Genomic DNA, 7070 nt, shown 5'->3' with positions numbered 1-7070 from the left:
CTTGTGCTTCCGAGCTGCCCTCGTGATTCGCTGGGACCCCGTGAGTGAGTGCCGGCCAGCAGCTTGTGGGCAGAAATGATGTAGGCCACTTGCAGCCTGGCCCCTAAAATCGGCTGCGCAGTCCTCCACTGGCTCTTTCTTGAGCGGCCACCTCCAGAGAATTCAGTGGAGGACCCCGGGGTCCTGGGAGGTTGTGGAGCCGCTGAAGCCCAAAGCACAGAACAGACGGAAGTTTGAAATCCCAGCACTAATTGAAAGGACACTGAGTCGCCGAATAACTGCGTGGAGCAGACCCCCCTCCTCATTCTCCACTCCCCTTCCCGGCCCCCACCATCCTCCCTGCCTACCCGCATTGGCCCGTGACTTGGACAAGAAATGGAGCTCTGCTGTGATATGCAGCGGGGAATTAGTGATTGGTTGCTGGTTACAGCTGTTAGTCTAACCTGACTGTCTGACTCACACATACTGCACGTTTCAAAAGAAGCCATTTGGGGCCTGGGAGTGGGCCCCGTCTTGTTAATGGGAGTGGAGGTGAACACTCTTCAGGGAGAAATACTGGTTCCTGACCCCTTGCACTTCCATAGGGAGGGAATTTCCCAGGGAGGAAAAGTACACCAGAAACTCTAATTTTTCTCTCAAAGGAAGACTTATGTGATTGGTGAGCCAAGGAAGGGACTGAGCTCAGTCCTTGTGAAGCCAACCAGGCCCCCTGGAAACCACCTTCTGGGCTCTCCCCACGGTAAGCTTGCAGCAGGAGACACCCCTGTCCTTGTTTTGCTATGCCGATGACCAGGGCAGTCTTTCAAGTTCTGGGGTTCCTTTTTAGGACATCTTTGTAACTGCACCTCTATGACATATCTTCCAATCCATCTTTTCTCAAGAATGAAGCTGTCATTTTTACCTCTAATAACAGTGATTATCTCTCCCTTGGCTCCGAACCAAGGAAAAGGGGAGAGTGATTTACTGGTCCTCTAAAATCCAACAAAGACTAGGAAAGTAGCTGTTCTCTGTAGCAATGGCCCAAAACTGAGGCCAACTCCAAAATATCACTGTAAAAATTTTTTATTTATCAGCTGCGCGTAGGGCGGCCTTTTCCCACGTTCACGTGACCCGGGGGTTGGACTGAGGGTCTCCTTGCAGGGCAGCAGCTCCAGAGCAGAGCAGGAACTGCAGCGGCCGGAGTCATGGCAGAACAAGCATTTAGAAAATGTCTTCCCCTCTTTGACCGAGTTTCAGTTGAAACGAGTGCAGCCGAAACTGTAACCAAAGGAGACATTATGCTTCCAGAAAAATCGCAAGGAAAAGTTTTGCAAGCCAACGGTGGTGGCTGTGGGATCAGGCTCCAGAGGAAAGGGTGGAGAGATTCAACCAGTCAGTGAGTGTGAAAGTTGGAGATAAAGTTCTTCTCCCAGAATATGGAGGCACCAAAGTAGTTCTAGATGGCAAGGATCGTTTCTTATTTAGAGATGGTGACATTCTCGGAAAGTACGTAGACTGACATAAATCATTATTGAAATGGCATGAAGGGAAGCTGCCCATTCTGGCGAAGTTGTGAAATCTTTCATCATGTAAATAATTTTCATGTCTCTCTTTTATAATAAACTAATGGTATCCAAAAAAAAATTTTTTTTATTTATTAAGTTTATTTATTTTGAGAGAGAGAGGGTGGGGGAGGAGCAGAGAGACAGGGAGAGAGCAAGCAGGCTCCACACTGTCAGTTGCAGAGCCTGACGTGGGGCTCGATCTCATGAACTGTGAGATCATGACCTGAGCCTAAATCAAGAGTCAGATACTTACCTGACTGAGCCATCCAGACACCTCTTGAAAAATCATTTTGAATAGAAGTCAGGGAAATTTCAAAGGATTTGTCAAAAAAAAAAAAAAAAAAAAAAACAGGCAAAAGGGACTGAAATGAGGGGTAAGTTGGGAAAACACTAGCTGTGACCCCTCTTTTGATAAACAATTTAGATGAGCCTCACTTCTGTCTTTTACATACTAGGATTTGAGATCTCATTCGAGCAAAGAGTTCCATGCCTAAAGACCATTTGCAAATCTGATTTAGATAATCTTTTAGGTACCCTGCAGCCCGAAGGATCTCTGACTTATATAAGAAATCCCAAATTCCGTTTTTGTAATGTTTGCCAATGACAGTGGTCTGTGACAGACAGACACAGACAGATAACAGGCTGGGATGCAGAGAGAAGTCTGAGGGTCGGCTTTTAGATGAAAGCTCTTTTGGAAGCAAAGAAGAGATGCACCCAGGTGATCTGAGCTGGTGGGACAGCGGTGCCCAACCTTTCTTTTGTCTTGGGCAGAGTCTGATGGTCTCACCCGAAGGGTTGAAAACGGATTACGAATACCACGTGGGCCAGAGACAGCGTGGACAGTGTTCCCGCCGCAAGAGGCAGGAAGGGCACATTGTGTTCAAGGACCTGAGAGAAGGTGGTTGGGAGGTGAATTCGCTTCCTACGGCTGCTGTAACGAGTCCCCACAAACTTGAGGGCGTAAAACAGTAGAATTTTATTTTCTCGCAGTTCTGGAGGCCAGAAGTCCAAAATCAAGGTGTCAGCTGGACCACACTTCCTCCAAAGGCTGGATGACAGATTTCATTCCTTGCCTCTTCCAGCTGGCGGTGGCATCAGGTGCTCTTTGGCCCCCCTGGTCTGGGGCCCCTGCTCCAGGCTCTTCCTCCACCTCCACATCACCTTCTCCTCTGTGTGTCTGTGTCTTCCCCTCTTCTGCCAAATATCCCCTGTGTGGCCCTTATAGGACACTTGTCATTGGATTCAGAGCCCACCTGGGTAATCCAGGACGATCTCCTCATCTCAAGATCCTTGATTACATCTGCAGAGACTCTTTCTGCAAATAAGGTCATATTCATAGATTCTGGGAACTAGTATATGGATGTATCTTTGGTGGGGGGGGCACCATTCAACCCTCTGTAGGGGGCGTATCACAATTTTGAGGAGTATGTAATGAACATTTGAAATAATGTTCAAAATAACTTGAAATAGTGAACATAATGAAGTCACTTTTTAATTTTTTTTTTGAGTTCATTTATTTGAGTCATGTCTACACCCCAGCGTGGGGCTCAAACTCACAACCCCGAGATCAAGAGTGGCATGCTCTTCCGACTGAGCCAGCCAGGCACCCCAAAACCATCTTAACTTTTCAGCTACAGAATTGCCCTGCTTCCCTGACCCAGAGCCTCGCTTTGTGTCCGGCAAATAACTTCAGTAAGCCTCTCTAAGGTGGGTAGGCGTGATTAACTGCAAAGCTTTTATTTTGCAGAGTATGGAGTTTGGGAGCCAGAGCTGAATTGACCAAGACAGACGGGACTGGAAGAGCTATGTGGAGAAAGGATGGAGAGAAGGCAGGAAGCCAGGTGACCATGCTAGAGAATTTAGATTATGAAATGGATCCATTCCTTCAACAAATATTTATCTCAACAAGGCTGTGTGTGCCAGCCTTTGCACTAGGTGCTGGGGATATGGCAGTGAACACACACACAGTCTCTCCTCAAGAAGTGTGGGCAGTCACTTATCCCTGTGAGGTTCAATGCCAACACTTCCACCTTCTTTTCCCCAAATCTTCAGCAAAATCCACAATGCTTGCTAAATGCTCTGGAGATGAACTTGCGGGAGGAGATGGGAGGATATAGAGTCTCGTTCCTGGGTTGGAATGAGGCAAAGCCAGAGGCCCCTCCAAAAGGCCACATGTGGTTTCCATGCGCTAGTGGGCCAACTGGGGCTTTTTAGGCACATCCAGCATCTACATCCCCCTTCTCATGAAGCAAGAGCACTTTGATTTGCTTTTAAATAACTACTCCTCCCCCTTTGCAGTCTTAATGGGACTGTGAGTCAAGTGTTTTTCCCTCAATTCCTAGTCACAAGAGGGTCACAAGGGCCAAGCTAGGCCAGTAAGACTTGGGAGATGAACCCTAAAAGGAGAAACGCAAGCATAGAATAAAAAGTGGAGCTGATTTAGCCCAGCAGCTGCAGTCAAGATTAGCTCCCGTTCCGCGAATCCCTGGTACCCCTTCCATATCTGGTGTCTCCGTGGCCCCTTGGAATCTGTGACCTACTCTATATCCTTCCAATAAATTCTCTTTTGCTAAAGTCAACCAGAGTCCTTTTTGGGTACCTGTAATCAGAGAAGCCTAACTGATCGAAGTGATCGAGAAAAGTCCCAAGCCCTCCTACCCAGTAAGAGGTCTGGGCACCTGCAGGGGATGAGGGCATGCTGTGGTGACAGATGCATCTCACATCCTCAGAGCTGGGTTTGTGACTTTTCTCTCAGGACAGTTTCGACCAAAATCTAAAGTCTCCCTTAAGCTAACAGTGATTGCCCTTAATTAACAAGGACACTCAGCGTATCAGTGCCAGCCCTTAGAAAAAGGCCAACCCGATGCCAGAGAAGACAGAGGGATCAAATTCATCTAGGTCAGATAAAGGCTTCCAATGAAAACTTGAGCTTAATAAACATTCCTGAGTGATCCTTAAACCTTGCACCTGAATTCAGTTCTGCACTTACTGTGGGTCTTTCTGGCCCTGGTGACAAGGCAGGGCCTTCTCCTCCGTTGTGCCCATGCATTCATACAGGCCACAGGGGAATTCCTCAGGGGAGAGAAAGCTGAATTGATACCTTCAATTAATCTTCCAGTGTTCTTGCCTTCAGTCTATACAGAGTCTCCTTTTGCCCCAACCACTAGGATCACACCTATTAGCAGATAATTAGCCATTATAGATAGAAGCCGCTTAGCTGCTTTTTAAAAGTACTTCAGTTTTGAATCCAGTCTTCCCAGGATCTCAAACCTCTTCTAATATCCTCTTTCAGGGAACCAGGATTCCGCTCTATGAACAAGAAGTCCTTTAAGACTCCCAAGAGACCAGGCCATCGGCTCTCTCCCTAAACAGACCAAATTCCTACCCAATCCATTACCCATTCCAGTAGAGAGCACACACCCTGAAGACAGCTGGTCCTAAGTGCATCTGCCCAAGCACTACTCAATAGACACCTAGTTTTTATAATATATATGTAGACTTTATACATTTACATAGATATTTGTAATTATATATATATACATATATATATACACACATATATGTGTATATATGTATGTGTATGTATGGGTATATATATATATATATATATATATATATATATATAATTTTTCCCCTTTCCAAGCCACAAGGCAATCCCCCCAGGGATGATAGGAAGCTAATTTATACCTTCAACTGAAGTTTCCAAACGTTCTGGCCTGCCTTTAGCCTGGCAAGAAAACAATCTTTTTTTGCCACTTAATGCCAGATTCTGACCTTTGGCTTCCTCAACTGCAACGCAGCAGCTGAGATCTTAACTCAGAGCTGGGTTCATGCCTTGTTTTTGGTGCCTTGTAGCTGCTTGGTCTTAAGTGACTTAACCACGCTGAGTCTTTTTTTTTTAATTTTTTTTTTTTAATTTTTTTTTCAACGTTTATTTATTTTTGGGACAGAGAGAGACAGAGCATGAACGGGGGAGGGGCAGAGAGAGAGGGAGACACAGAATCAGAAACAGGCTCCAGGCTCTGAGCCATCAGCCCAGAGCCCGACGCGGGGCTCGAACTCACGGAACGCGAGATCGTGACCTGGCTGAAGTCGGACACTTAACCGACTGCGCCACCCAGGCGCCCCGAGTCTTAAGTTTCCTTACCTGAGAAATGGGAATAATGCTATTTCCCAAGGTTGTTCCCAAGCCCAACCGAAATACAGAATCACTGGGAACTTTAAAAACATACAGAATGGAAGCAATGCAAGAAATCTGCAGCCTTAAAAATCCCAAGTGATTCTCCGGTACAGCCACATTGGAAACCATAGATTGGAGGCTTACACTAAATGATCCAGAAAGTACCAGTCACATTCAGCAGCCGGTTGTGTTTCTGGAAATAGGGTTCTACCCTAACGGAGTCGTGAGGATAAGGGGAGCACATGGAGAGTCATTCTGGGCTTTCGCCATACATGGAAGGAATCGCATGGCAGGATACTCTCCCCTAAATTGCACTTGCAATCACCAGAGCCACTCGGAGTGAAAAGCAAACAAGTAAACTGCCAGGAAGCACTTGTTTTCTCAGCCCAGCCTTTGGAGATACTAAGGTATGAAGTCCAAACAGAGGATTAGAGGTTTCCCAAGGTTAAGCTTTGTTATTTAGTTAATGCTGGAAATGTTAAGGGGAAGGGACCTCAGAAACAGAGTTGTAATGAATGAAGGGTTGGCAACCACATCACCTGTTCAGTCAGTGTTCCTCAAAGCAGCTCAGAACACGGGGATACTGGCGATATACTGTCCCCCCGAAATAAGCAGGATCAGGGTGCCTGGGTGGCTCAGTCGGTTAAGCATCGGACTTCAGCTCAGGTCATGATCTCGGGGTCTGTGAGTTCGAGCCCTGCATCGGGCTCTGTGCTGACAGCTCAGAGCCTGGAGCCTGCTTCGGATTCTGTCTCCCTCTCTCTCTCTGCCCCACCCTGCTTGTGCGGTCTCTCAAAAATGAATGTTTAAAAAACATTTTTTTTTCTTTTAAAAAGCAGGATCATTCCTTTCTAGCTTTCTGCTATTTCTCCAATGCCAGAAGAGGGGGGCAGCGCTCCTTCCTGTCACCCCACCTGGTGATGAATGATGAGAGCCTACCTAAAAGGCTGGCTGGTTCAAGCTCAAGAAAAAAAAGGCTCAGTAACATCATGGCCTCTGCCTTCCAGGCTCTAGGTTCTTATCTGGTTAATTCCGTAGGGTTCCAGGAGTCAGACCTGCAGGCTACAGAAATGCCGTAAGGCACACCACAACTGGATGGGGCGCCCAACTCAGTGTTCGGAAGCACGCTGCTTCATTCCAACCAAAACCCAGAAACTGTGCTTCCGGGAATGAATCCTACAGCTAGTCCCAACACATGAGCTAGTCCCCTAAAACATGCTGCATTGCTGTGATTGCAAAAAACCCTGGACACTCCTACAGGCCCGAGAAATGCCTGATCACGTAAATTAGGTAGTGTCTAAAAGAGGCAGCAGGGTAGGTATATGGAAACTTCAGACAGACGACCG

The 7070-nt window shown here is 46.8% G+C and overlaps 1 pseudogene; it reads left to right on the top strand.

The window, feature by feature from the left end:
* Positions 1–615: 615 nt before the first annotated feature.
* Positions 616–1623, top strand: LOC147571859 (10 kDa heat shock protein, mitochondrial pseudogene; annotated as a pseudogene).
* The last annotated feature ends 5447 nt before the right edge of the window (positions 1624–7070 follow it).

This window comes from Puma concolor, chromosome F2 (assembly GCF_028749965.1).
Source record: "Puma concolor isolate L17-30 chromosome F2, mPumCon1.1.hap2, whole genome shotgun sequence".
Lineage (NCBI taxonomy): Eukaryota > Metazoa > Chordata > Mammalia > Carnivora > Felidae > Puma > Puma concolor.
This window is presented reverse-complemented; position numbering and strand designations above follow the sequence as displayed.